Below are 13,685 nucleotides of genomic sequence, written 5' to 3' on the forward strand. Positions count from 1 at the left end.
CATGGACTTCGACAAGCGCACCACTGCCATGAAGAAACTACATGAAGACACAAGAGCAACCATACAAGAGCATGTACTTCGCCAAGCTACCCGCCTCAACGCCAAGAAGAAGGAACGAGTGTTTGAAGAAGGAAACATCGTTTGGATTCACCTTCGGAAAGAAAGGTTCCCTCATGAACGCAACTCCAAGCTAAAGCCAAGAGGAGATGGGCCTTTCAAGGTCCTCAAGCGCATCAACAACAACGCCTACGTCATCGACATACCAACCTCCAAGTACTTGGTGAGCAACACGTTCAACATCTCGGACCTATCACCCTATCATGGAGATGAGGAGGAACAAGAGTCGAGGACGACTCTCTCCCAAGGGGGGGGGGAGATGATGCGGGGTGGCCTTTGGACACCTCCTCACCAAGACCAACAAGTCCCCCAAGTGGACCAATGACGTGGGCTCGAGTTAAAGTGCTACATGATAAGGTGAACGCGCTCCTCACTACCCTCGATCTCAGTACCCCATTGGATGGATTTCTACCTCATGCCGACACGCTTTGTGTTATTAGGTACAAGGTGCATCAAGACCCCGGAGGGGAGGACACACCATGGTCAAGAGAAGGAGAGGAGCAGCTGGACGTGAAGATGGGCATGGTGCTGGCCCGACGTCATCCGAAGAGCGCGAAGGGAGGAAGGGAACCAGCCGGTCCAGGACCAGGTCTGACCGGATCCATGACCAGGCACCCCGGTCCAAACCGGATCCCCGCTGGCTGCAACCGGGCGCAGTACTGAGCCTCCGGAACCCCTCTCCGGTCGCCCTCCGGTCTAGGACCCGGTCTAGACCGAACGCGCCGGTACCAGGACCGGTCTGACCGGGCTCCTGACCGGATTCGTCGACTTGTCTTGACCAAAACTGCCATAGTCGGCTACTTTGTACCTTTTCGCCATGTGTCGCCCTGTAGGCCTACATAAGTACCCAAGACGCCCCCTTTCACTCTTTAGACAAGATTTGGCTTAAAACTACTTTTGAGCTTTGTCTCCCTAGGGTTAGATCCCCTTTGTATCAAGGCAATTCTTGTTGAGGATTGGGCTACTTGTGAGTGAGATTCTAGTGTGCTCCACTCTCTCTCCCTCACCGGTCTCCGTCTCCAACCCCGATCTCTCAATCCGTAATTCTACCTTGTGTCTCTTTCGGTTGATTCTATTGGCGTGGTCCATCGCGCCACGAGAGTAAGATTCGATTGTATCGGGTTGGCGTGCGTGGGTTTGTTCTTCGTGTTCTTCGTTTTTTTCCTTCCCTTCCTCTTTTCCCCTCTTGATTTTGGGTCAATCGCGCGATCGGGCCACAAACTAGGTCTTAGACCTCATCACACACACAAAAACTCACGCAAAAGCTAGCAAATATAGTGGTAGGTGAGGATGGTGGAAAGCCAAAAGTCGAAAATCGAAATCAAGTTTGTTGTTAAGAGCGGGTAAGCTCAAAAAATCAAATGTCCAAATGGTGATCACGAAAACACGAATGATGTGGAACACACACACGAGATGATTGTGGTTAGTGTGACCAAGGAACGAGCGGAAAAACAAGAACCTATTAGCAAGGTGGTGCTCGGTGTCACACTAACGCAAGGAGAGGCAAAGCTTTTGATGTAGCCCCGCCTAAGGATGACAATACATCATGGCCGAACAGTCCCCCAAGGTGAACTCATTCCTCTCGACACTCGACCTAATAAGGGCTAAGCCCAAGGGTGTGCCCGATCTTCACAGATTTGGGTGGAATTCGTGGGGGAGGTGGAAGAACTCGATGAACACGAAGAATGCGAGGGAAATCGTGGGATACAAACACACACACACAAAATTGGTTTGTCCTTGTTGGCCCGAACCACCAACTCGATAGAAGTTGCAGGAAAAGACCTTTCGGTAGAAGTCCCGCAAAAAGATCGAGGAATCGAAATCCTATAGATCTAGAAGGGTGAAAAGACCAAAATCGGTAGAAGTGCAAGCAAAAGACCCAAAGGTAGAAGTGCAAGCAAAAGACCAAGATTGGTAGAAGTCACCAAAGAGATACAATTGGATTCGATAAGGAGCCCGGGTGGGTACAAGATCTAAGATCTATGGTAGGGTCTACCACAAGGGTCAAGAGCAAAGCTCAGGTTTAATTTCACATTAAGTCTAATCTCAGATCTGAGCCAACAAGGCTATTTATAGTTGGTGGGGTGAAGGGGTAAGTTACATGCTGAATCTGCCAGTTTTGGTGTTGAAACGCGTGCAGGCGGAAGTTCCGGCCTCAGGTGGCGGAAGTTCCGGTCGGGCGGAAGTTCCGGTCCTGGAGGCCGGAAGTTCCGGTCGGGGTGGAAGTTCCGGCCAACTTCCGGCCTAGTTCCGGAAATGACCGATTTCCTTGCAGTAACATCCCGGGGCGTTTCGGCGCATTTTCCGAACTAGGGCGGAACTTGGGCGGAAGTTCCGGTCTCTCGGGGCGGAAGTTCCGGCTGGATCCATTTTCCTGGGCACTGGAAGGCATCTGGGAGGCATCTGGCCGGAAGTTCCGGTCCTGGGGGGCGGAAGTTCCGGCTGGGGCGCTGTAGCTCCATCTTCTTCATTTCCAGCTCTCTCTCTATTGGCTTGGTCTCCATGGCTTGCGTCTTGGTCGATGTACCTGATTGAACATAGGGTATTCGCATGAAGTAGCATGCCATCCAATGATGTATCAAATGTATACGTGGAAAGGAGCGAATTCACCTCTTGGTGTAGGGCTTGGGCTCGAGCTCGTGTCATTGGGCCACGAGGAGGGCTTGTCGGTCTTGATGTAGTGTCGACCTTGGGTAGGGCTACATCATCTCCCCCCCCCTTGGGAAAGAGTCATCCTCGACTCTATGTTCTCTTCATCTTCATGATATGGTGAGAGGTCGGACACATTGAATGTGTTACTCACCAAGTACTTGGATGTTGGTATGTCGATGCCGTAGGCGTTGTCGTTGATGCGCTTGAGGACATCGCCTCGAGGCTTTAGCTTGGAGTTTCGTTCTTGTGGGAAGCGGTCTCTGCGAAGGTGTAACCACACTAAGTATCCTTCCTTGAAGATCCTTGCCTTGTTCTTCATGTTGAGTCTAGTGGCTTGACGAAGGACTTGTTCCTCGATTGTTGTCATTGTATCTTCATGTAGCTTCTTCATGTATTGGGCTCGCTTGTCGATGTTCATGTTTACTTGCTCATGTAGTGGAAGAGGAAGTAGGTCGATCGCCGTGGGTGGTTCAAACCCATATACGACCATGAAAGGACTTCTCATTGTTGTAGAGTGCTTGGCGTGGTTGTAGGCAAACTCCGCATGCGGGATGCAATCTTCCCATGACTTCAAATTCTTCTTGACAAGGACTCGTAGTAGTGTGGAGAGGCTTCGGTTCACCACTTCGGTTTGCCCATCGGTTTGTGGATGTGAGGATGATGAAAACAAAAGCTTGACGTTGAACTTGGCCATTAGTGTCTTCCAAAGGTAGCTCATGAATTTGACATCTCGGTCAGAAACAATGCTTCTTGGTACGCCGTGCAGTCTCACAATTTCCCTGAAAAACAAGGAGGCAATATGTGAAGCATCATCCGTTCGGGAGCATGGTATGAAATGAGCCATTTTAGAGAATCGATCAACCACTACAAAAATTGAGTCATGACCATATTTGGTTCGAGGCAATCCTAGTATGAAATCCATGCTTATATCGGACCAAGGAGCATAAGGAATAGGCAACGGTGTGTAAAGACCATATGAGTTGGATGTGGGCTTAGCTTGTAAGAATGTCGTGCAACGGTTGCATAGGCGCTCCACATCTCGCTTCATTCTTGGCCAATAGTAATGGGTAGATAGCATGGAGAGCGTCTTGTCTCGCCCAAAGTGTCCCATAAGACCACCGCCATGTGACTCTTGCAAAAGCAACTTACGAAGGGAAGACTCGGGTATACAAAGTTTGTTAGCTTTAAACAAGAATCCTTGGTGCAAATAGAAATCATCGATGCCCTTTTGACTAGAACACTTTGAAAAAATTGGGCCAAAGAAGGTATCGGAAGCATATAAGTCTTTGATTTCATCAAGACCCAAAACATGGATATCCAAACGAGTGAGTAAAAGGGTGAGCTTGCGGGAAAGAGGATCCGCAACTACATTGTCCTTGCCCTTCTTGTATTTGATTACATATGGAAATAACTCAATGAACTCAACCCATTTTGCATGTCTTTTGTTCAAATTTTGTTGAATTTTCAAATACTTCAAAGACTCATGGTCGGAGTGGATGACAAACTCGTTTGGCCAAAGATAATGTTGCCAAACTTCATGAACACGAACCAAAGCATAAAGTTCCTTGTCATATATAGGATAGTTGAGGCGTGCGCCATCCAACTTCTCGCTATAGTATGCCACGGGTTTTCCATTTTTTATAAGGACACCACCAATTCCAAGTCCACTCGCATCACATTCTATCTCAAAAGTTTTAGCAAAATTGGGAAGAACGAGTAGTGGTGCCTCGGTGAGTTTCTTTTTCAATTCATCAAAAGCGTTTTGTTGTGCCTTGCCCCAAACAAACGGAACATTCTTTTTAGTAAGCTCATTTAAAGGGCAAGCAATGGTGCTAAAATCTTTCACAAAGCGTCTATAGAAACCGACAAGTCCATGAAAACTTTGAACTTGACCAACGTTTGTAGGAGTGGGCCAATTGTGGATGGCCTCAACCTTGGAAGAATCAACTTCAATCCCATTGGCGGAAACCACAAATCCAAGAAAAACCAACTTGCTTTGTGCAAAGGTGCACTTGGGAAGATTTGCAAAGAGCTTTTCACGGCGCAAGATGCATAATACTTCTCTCACATGTTGCACATGGTCCTCGAGATTTTTGCTATAAATGAGAATATCATCAAAGTAGACAACCACACTCTTGCCAATGAGAGGTCGCAAGATGTGATTCATGAGACGCATGAAAGTAGATGGAGCATTTGAAAGACCAAATGGCATGACAAGCCATTCATAGAGACCAAGTTTGGTCTTGAATGCCGTCTTCCATTCATCACCAATTGCCATGCGGATTTGGTGGTAGCCACTACGCAAATCTATCTTAGAGAAAATCGTGGCACCACTCAATTCATCAAGCATGTCATCTAAACGTGGAATGGGATGGCGGTATCGAACGGTAATGGCATTGATGGGGACAATCCATACACATTCGTTGCGACTCATCCAGTTTAGGAACGAGAATCACGGGAACCGCACAAGGGCTTAAGCTTTCACGAACATACCCTTTTTCGAGGAGATCTTGAATTTGGCGTTGAATCTCCTTTGTGTCTTCGGGGTTGGTGCGGTAGGCGGCGCGGTTTGGTAGAGGAGCGCTGGGTATGAGGTCGATGCGGTGCTCGATTCCTCTAAGCGGTGGTAGTCCATGAGGAAGCTCGTCGGGGAAGACATCTTGGAACTCCTTCAAAAGAGACAACAAAGACGAAGGAAGTGTTGTTAAGTTGTTAGTCTCCGAGGGTGGCCCCTTGCAAATGAGCACATAGTGCAATTTGGTGGATGGGTTGTGGTGCACTCCTCTTATCTCACTCTTGGTAGCTATGAGGACACTCTTCATCTCACTCACATATGGCTTGTGGCGCTCAATTTCTTTTTGGTGGGTCACTCTCTCACCGCTCATCTCACTAGTGATGGTAGCTTCCTTAGCCCTCGCTAAAGCCTTTGCATTGTCCGCAATTACTTGGCTAGGAGTCATTGGGCGTAGGATGAATGTCTTGTCGCCGACCTTGAAGCTATAGGCATTTGTGTAGCCATCATGGTTTGCTCTTTTGTCATATTGCCAAGGGCGACCAAGTAGCATGTGGCACACCGTCATGGACACTACATCACAATGAACGGTGTCTTCATAGGCGCCAATCTTGAAGGATATTGTGACGGTGTGTTGTATGTTCACGTTTCCATTGTCACTTAACCATTGCACATGCTAAGGACGGAGGTGTTTCCGGAGTGTGAGGTTGAGCTTGGAGCATAGTTCGGTGCTTGCAAGGTTGTGGCAACTCCCTCCATCGATGATAACCTTTATTGACTTACCATTGATTCCGGCTCTTGTTTGGAAGATATTGCATCTTTGGTCTTCATTGGGGAGTGCATAGGTTGTCAACACTTTGGTCACCACAAGTGATGGGCTTGCATCATGCACACATAGGACTTTCTCTTGTTCTTCCAAGTCATCATCTTCATGATTGGTTGCGGCTTGTACCAAGGCTTCATATTCACCTTCACTCAAGTACTCTACATCTCCATCATCCCGAGTTATCATAACTCTTGTTGATGAGGACATCCCTACCTCACTACTACCTCCGTCATTAACAAATGAAGATGAACCTGCTGTGAAGCTCAAGTCCAATGAAGTTCGGATTGGACCAATTACAAGAGCTCGTGCGAAGCTACTTAAACAACGAGGTGAACTTGTTTCTAAACGGTACTTTGATTGATGAGAACTTTATACTTGCCTAAGTCCTATTACTTATGTGTCATCGGGTATCAAGAGGAGACATGCATCGCACGAGGAGAGGAGCAGCTGGACGTGAAGACGGACATCAAGAAGGCCGTGAAGCTGGACATGGAGCTGGACATGAAGATATCTCATGGACGCGCGAGGGAGGAGCGGGAGGAATGCGCGAGAGGAGAAGAAGAAGTCCGGGCCGGTCCGGAACCCGGTCGACCGGCCCTTGACCGGACCGCCGGTCCACGGCCCGGTCGACCGGTCGTGAACCGGCCACCAACCGGAGGAAATTTATCGTACGGAGCGAGACCGGAAACTTCGCAGTTTTCCGGTTTCCGACCGGTCGACCGGACCCCGACCGGACCGCCTGGTCCACGGCCGGTTGGCCGGACCACAAGCCGGACAGCCCGGTCCACGGCCGGTTGACCGGATCCCGGACCGGACCAGTCCGAGTCTGTCTCGACCAGATCTATTGCAGGTCGGTTATTTTTGTATCTTTTCGACTGGAACTCGTCCCGGACACCTATATAAGTGCCCGGGACGCCCCCCTAGTTGCTTTAGACCACGTTTAAGATAAACCCTAGTTCATAGTTGTTTGCTAAGCAAAACTATTGTTCCCCAACTCTCCAATTCGTTGCGATCTGGAGTTTTATGCTACTGAAAGTTTGTGTGATCTGCTGTTCCATTGGGGATTAGAAGATTGCAATCTACCGTTTCGTGGTCGGCGGCTACGTGCGCAAGTGTGTGGAGTTGCGAATATCTTGCAGGGTTGAGAGCTGTTGCGTTGGCATCGGGAATCAATCGAGAGACTTCGTCGGCGTCATACAAGTTATCCTCCTCATCATCATCGATTTCATCCGCTGCTACCATCACGTGTTCATCAACACCCGTCACTTACTGAGAAGATCGGGCAACCCCTTATCATCTTGGTATCAGAGTTCCAGTTTTCCTCGGTAAGCCATCCACAATCCACCCCATAGTTGAGTTGTGAGTGTTTTCCTATCCAGAAAAAGCCATAAAAAGTTAGGGTTAGGGTTTGCCATAGCCTTAGATTGCACTAATTTCGAGTTTTAGTTGTTTTTCGTAGTTCTTTTTGCGTATCTTTATCTTTCATCTAGTAGAATTGTTAGGGTTTGAGTTTTACTCTATCATCTTGTGTTACTATATCTAGTGGTGTCAGTTTTGTTACTCCGAGTCCACATAGCGTACAGTGTGCTTGTTCCCAACCATAGACACAGCCTATCGATATAAAGTGACTAGGAACTTCCCCAGAAGAGACTAGTTTTACCGCTCGACAGGCTGCTCGTTAGGGTTTTGGTGCTTTGCAATTTCTGTTGGCCGTGTTATCAAGGAGTTGAGTCAAAAAAAAAAAAATCAAAAAAAAAGAGAAAATTGAAAAGAAGCAAAAAGAGCTACATAGCTGCGTGTGTTCTACAAAAAGAAAAATCCAAAAAGAAAAGTGTTGTGCTAGTTGAATCAAGTGAAGGCCTAAGTTTACTTTACTGCACCCGTAGTTGAGCAATCTTGTGCCTGTCTCGTTGAGCTTTGCTAGCGTCTCTCGTGTGCATTGCAACTTTTCCCACATATAGTTGCATTGCCCCATTATATCGCCTGGTGTGAGTATCATTGGTTGTCTACGGTCAGCGCTAGAGCTTGTTATTGGTGCAAATAGGTAGCCCACCTACAGCCCCACATATATCCTGCTTTGTCGTGTGATTGTTCTTATACCCTTGATATTCGCTTCGCTACATCCGTGCACTAGTCCGTCAATCCAAGTTGGTAAGCAATACTAATTCACTTTGGAGCGGTAAGATTTACCTTTCTTATCAGTTTTGAGTGAGTTGTGAGAGTACCACTAAAGATTTTTGTTTAGTGCACTAACCTACTAATCATGTCTTCTACCGAGAATGTTGATGTGATGCAGAAAAAGGATCCAGCAGCGACAGTTACTTGGCTGGAGTATGAGGCACTACGTGATCACCTACAACGTGAAATCCGTGTTGCCAATGAAGCGTTGGACAAGGATATTCAGAGTGTTCACTTGAAGGTCGATGAGACTACTACATCGGTTCATACCGTTCAAACATCGGTGACGACTCTTCACGCATCTATACAAGCTTTGACAACCGCCGTTGGTGAGATACGTACAATGGTGCAACAACAACCACCACTTGATGAAGATGGCAGTGTGCAAGGTGACAATGCCGAAGCTGTTCATGCTCAAGGGCGTGGTGTTGGTCGTGGTCTTGGACGTGGCGTTGGTGATGCGTTCCGTGGTCGTGGTTTTGTCCCCGTCGGAGCCCAACGTGTTCTACAACAACAAGACGATGGTTTGGGTAAGCCCAAGTTCTCAATTCCCAGATTTGAAGGAGGTACTGATGTTGAAGAATATCTTACATGGGAGCTGAAGATTGAGAGATTATGGCGTTTACATCCTGACTATACTGAAGATAGGAAGATCAAGCTTGCTTCCTCCGAATTTGATGGCTATGCATTGCGTTGGTGGGATGGACTTGTGAGTGCTCGAGAAGAAGATGGTGAGCTGCCTATTATCACATGGCGTGCTATGAAGGCGGCAATGAGAGCTCGTTTTGTGCCTACCAATTACTTGCGTTCCGTCTTTGACAAGTTGACCCAATTGAAACAAGGTGTGTTGACAGTTGATGCTTACTACATGGAGATGGAGATGCTTATGCAGCGTGCCCGTGTCCGAGAATCCCTTGAGATGACACTACAACGGTTTCTGAATGGTCTCAGATTTAACATCAAGGGTATTGTGCGTCATCACACTTATGCTACTATGAATGAGTTGCTACATCATGCAAGAGAAGCTGAGTCACAGTTGGCTGAAGAACTGCAAATGAAGGGCCGTGCTACAGGCGCTGGGCGTTACGCACCCCGCGCGCCGCCCTCCATGGCGCCATCTATGCGCCCTGCGGATGTTCCTTCTTCGTCTAGCAAGCCGGTCTCTAGTGTCACCAACACAAAGAAGCCCGCTCCTGCAGCAAGTGGAACTAGTTCTACCATGTCGACAGCGCGCAACCGTGATATGGTTTGTCATACATGTGGTGGCAAGGGTCACTTCAAGAAGGATTGTCCTAACCGCAAAGTTATGATCATTAATGAGGACAATGAGTATGAAACTGGAGATGATGTTGATCCAAATGCTCCAGATGAGGATGATTATGACAGTGATGGGTTTGATGCTTTCCCTTCTGAAGCTCAAACTATTGTTGTCTCGCGGCGTGTTCTTAATGTGCGATCAAGTGCATCTACACGATGCTGTAATTTGTTCCAAACAAAGGCACTAGTTGGTCCCGATAAAGCTTGCAAGGTCATTATTGATGGCGGGAGTTGTCGCAATCTAGCAAGCAAAGAGTTATGTGCCAAGCTGAAACCGAAGTATCTACCGCACCCGCATCCATATTATATTCAGTGGTTGAGCAATAATGGTGAGATGAAGGTGAGCCACATGGTGCGAGTTGATTTTGAGATTGGACCGTATAAGGATTCCATTGACTTTGATGTGGTTCCTATGACGGTTTGTCACCTGTCTGTTGGGCCGGCCATGGCTCTATGACCGTTCGTGCAACACAATGGCCGCGCCAATACATATCACTTGGAGTTCAAGGGCAAGAAAATTAACTTACAGCCTATGTCACCGCAGCAAATTGTCAATGAGTCTCGTCAGAAGATTGAAGTAAACTTGGAGGATGCATCCATAGATAGGCGAGAGAATTGTAATGCCGTGAGTGATATAACGAAAAGTGAGAGAGTGAATTCCTTAGTCTCATTAGCCACCAAACAAGACATGAGAGAATTTAGTGAGGATCCTACAGCCATGCCTCTTGTGCTCATGTACAGGGGTACGGTTTTGGTTTCTAACGACATGACCCCTCTTCCTTTTGGTGTTTCTAATGTTTTGCAGGAATTCAGCGACGTGTTTCCGGAAGAGGTACCCCCAGGGCTTCCACCATTGCGAGGTATTGAGCATCAAATTGACTTGATCCCCGGAGCATCGCTGCCCAATAGGGCGCCATATAGAACGAATCCCGAAGAGACGAAGGAGATACGGAAGCAAGTACAAGCGCTACTCGACAAAGGTTATATCCGCATAAGCCTTAGTCCTTGTGCTGTTCCTGTTATTCTTGTTCCTAAGAAAGATGGTACATGGCGTATGTGCGTAGATTGTAGAGCGATAAACAACATTACTATTCGATATCGTCACCCTATTCCCCGTTTAGAGGATATGCTAGATGAATTGAGTGGTGCTGCTGTTTTCACTAAAATTGATTTGCGTAGTGGTTATCATCAAATTAGGATGAAAGAAGGGGATGAGTGGAAAACCGCCTTTAAAACAAAATTTGGTTTATATGAGTGGTTAGTAATGCCTTTTGGTTTGACTAATGCACCTAGCACTTTCATGAGACTCGATGAACCATGTTTTGCGTGATTTTATTGGCAAGTTTGTGGTTGTGTATTTTGATGACATATTAATCTACAGCCGCAATGAATCTGATCATATTATACATATTCGACATGTTTTGCAAGTGTTGCGTGATAGTAAACTATATGGTAATCTTGCGAAGTGCACATTTTGCAAAGATAAGGTCATATTTCTGGGTTATGTTGTCTCTAAGCATGGAGTAGAAGTAGATGTGTCTAAAATTGAAGCTATTCAAAATTGGCCTACTCCCATGAATGTGAGTCAAGTAAGAAGTTTTCATGGTCTAGCTGGGTTTTATCGCCGTTTTGTGCCCAATTTTTCTACTATTGCTGCACCTTTGAATGAATTGACTAAAAAGGGTGTTGTCTTTGAGTGGGGCGTTGCCCAAGATCATGCTTTTGATGAACTGAAACGATTGTTAACTTCTGCACCGTTGCTTGCACTTCCCGATTTCAATAAGCAATTTGAGATTGAATGTGATGCTAGTGGTATAGGAATTGGTGGTGTGTTGATGCAAGAGGGTCGCCCAATTGCATATTTTTCGAGAAATTATCTGGTGCTAAGTTGAACTATCCTATATATGATAAAGAATTGTATGCTTTAATTAGAGTTCTTGAGGTTTGGCAACATTACTTGTGGCCAAAAGAATTTATCATACATTCTGATCATGAAGCTTTGAAATATCTGAAAGCCCAATCTACTTTGCATAGGCGTCTTGCTAAGTGGGTTGAGTTTATTGAGTCTTTTCCGTACATTATTAAGCATAAGAAGGGAAAAGATAATATTGTTGCTCGATGCTCTATCTAGGAAGACTATGCTATTAACCCATCTTGATGTTAAAATTCCTGGATTAGAGGTGTTATGTGATTTATATGCGACTGATCATGATTTTGCTGAACCATACCGCTTGTGTGTTATTGGTAAAGCATGGGAAAAATATCACATACACGATGGGTTCTTGTTTAAAGCTAACAAACTATGTGTTCCAGAATCGTCTGTGCGTTTGCTCTTATTGCAGGAATCACATGCTGGAGGTTTGATGGGTCACTTTGGGCGTGAGAAGACGCTACTCATGCTCGCTGATCACTTTTATTGGCCAAAGATGAGGCGGGACGTGGACAGGTATGTGAAGAGGTGCATTACTTGCAACAAGTCCAAGTCCAAGCTGAAGCCTCACGGTTTGTATACTCCTTTACCGGCACCTACTACACCTTGGGAAGATATAAGTATGGATTTTGTGTTGGGTTTGCCGCGTACTAAAAGAGGCCATGATTCTATATTTGTGGTGGTGGACAGATTTTCTAAAATGTCACACTTTATTGCCTGCCACAAAAGCGACGATGCGTCGCATGTTGCTAACCTGTTTTTCAGGGAGATTGTTCGACTACATGGAGTCCCGAAGACTATTGTTTCGATCGTGATGTGAAGTTCATGAGCTACTTCGGAAGACACTTTGGGGAAAGCTGGGGACAAAGCTACTTTTCGGTACCACTTGTCATCCCCAAACTGATGGTCAAACTGAAGTGGTGAATAGAACCTTGTCACAATTGTTGAGATCCATGATCAAGAAGAACCTGAAGGAGTGGGAAGAGTGTTTGCCGCATGTGGAGTTTGCTTACAACAGGGCGGTACACTCTACCACGGAGCTGTGTCCTTTTGAGGTGGTGTATGGTTTCAAACCCATTACTCCACTTGACTTGTTGCCTTTGCCCATACATGAGAGAGTTAATATGGAGGCATCCAAGAGGGCAGATTTTGTGCGTAAGATCCATGTGAAGACTAAAGAGTTGATCGAGAAGAAAGGCAAGAGCAATGCTGCAAGGATGAACAAGAAGCGCAAAGAGATGTTGTTCAAGCCATGTGATATGGTCTGGGTACATTTTCGCAAGGATAGGTTCCTGAAGCTGCGGAAGTCTAAGTTGAAGCCTCGTGGTGCTGGTCCTTACAAAGTGCTTGCCAAGATCAATGATAATGCATACTCGATAGATCTTCCAGTTGATGAGTTTGGTGTCAGTAATTCTTTCAATGTTGCTGATTTGACACCATATGACGGAGAAGACCTTGGAGCGTCGGGGTCGACGCCTTTTGAAGGGGGGAGATGATGAGGACATCCCTACCTCACTACTACCTCCGTCATTAACAAATGAAGATGAACCTCGCTGTGAAGCTCAAGTCCAATGAAGTTCGGATTGGACCAATTACAAGAGCTCGTGCGAAGCTACTTAAACAACAGGTGAACTTGTTTCTAAACGGTACTTTGATTGATGAGAACTTTATACTGCCTAAGTCCTATTACTTATGTGTCATCAGGTATCAAGAGGAGACATGCATCGCACGAGGAGAGGAGCAGCTGGACGTGAAGACGGACATCAAGAAGGCCGTGAAGCTGGACATGGAGCTGGACATGAAGATATCTCATGGACGCGCGAGGGAGGAGCGGGAGGAATGCGCGAGAGGAGAAGAAGAAGTCCAGGCCGGTCCAGAACCCGGTCTGACCGGCCCCCTGACCGGACCGCCCGGTCCCTGGCCCGGTCGACCGGTCGTAAACCGGCCACCAACCGGAGGAAATTTATCGTACCGGAGCGAGACCGGAAACTTCGCAGTTTTCCCGGTTTCCGACCGGTCGACCGGACCCCTGACCGGACCGCCCGGTCCACAGCCCGGTTGACCGGACCACAAACCGGACAGCCCGGTCCACAGCCCGGTTGACCGGATCCCAGACCGGACCAGTCCGAGTCTGTCTCGACCGGATCTATTCC

The sequence above is a fragment of the Lolium rigidum genome, chromosome 3 (genome assembly GCF_022539505.1).
Source record: "Lolium rigidum isolate FL_2022 chromosome 3, APGP_CSIRO_Lrig_0.1, whole genome shotgun sequence".
Taxonomy (NCBI): Eukaryota; Viridiplantae; Streptophyta; class Magnoliopsida; order Poales; family Poaceae; genus Lolium; species Lolium rigidum.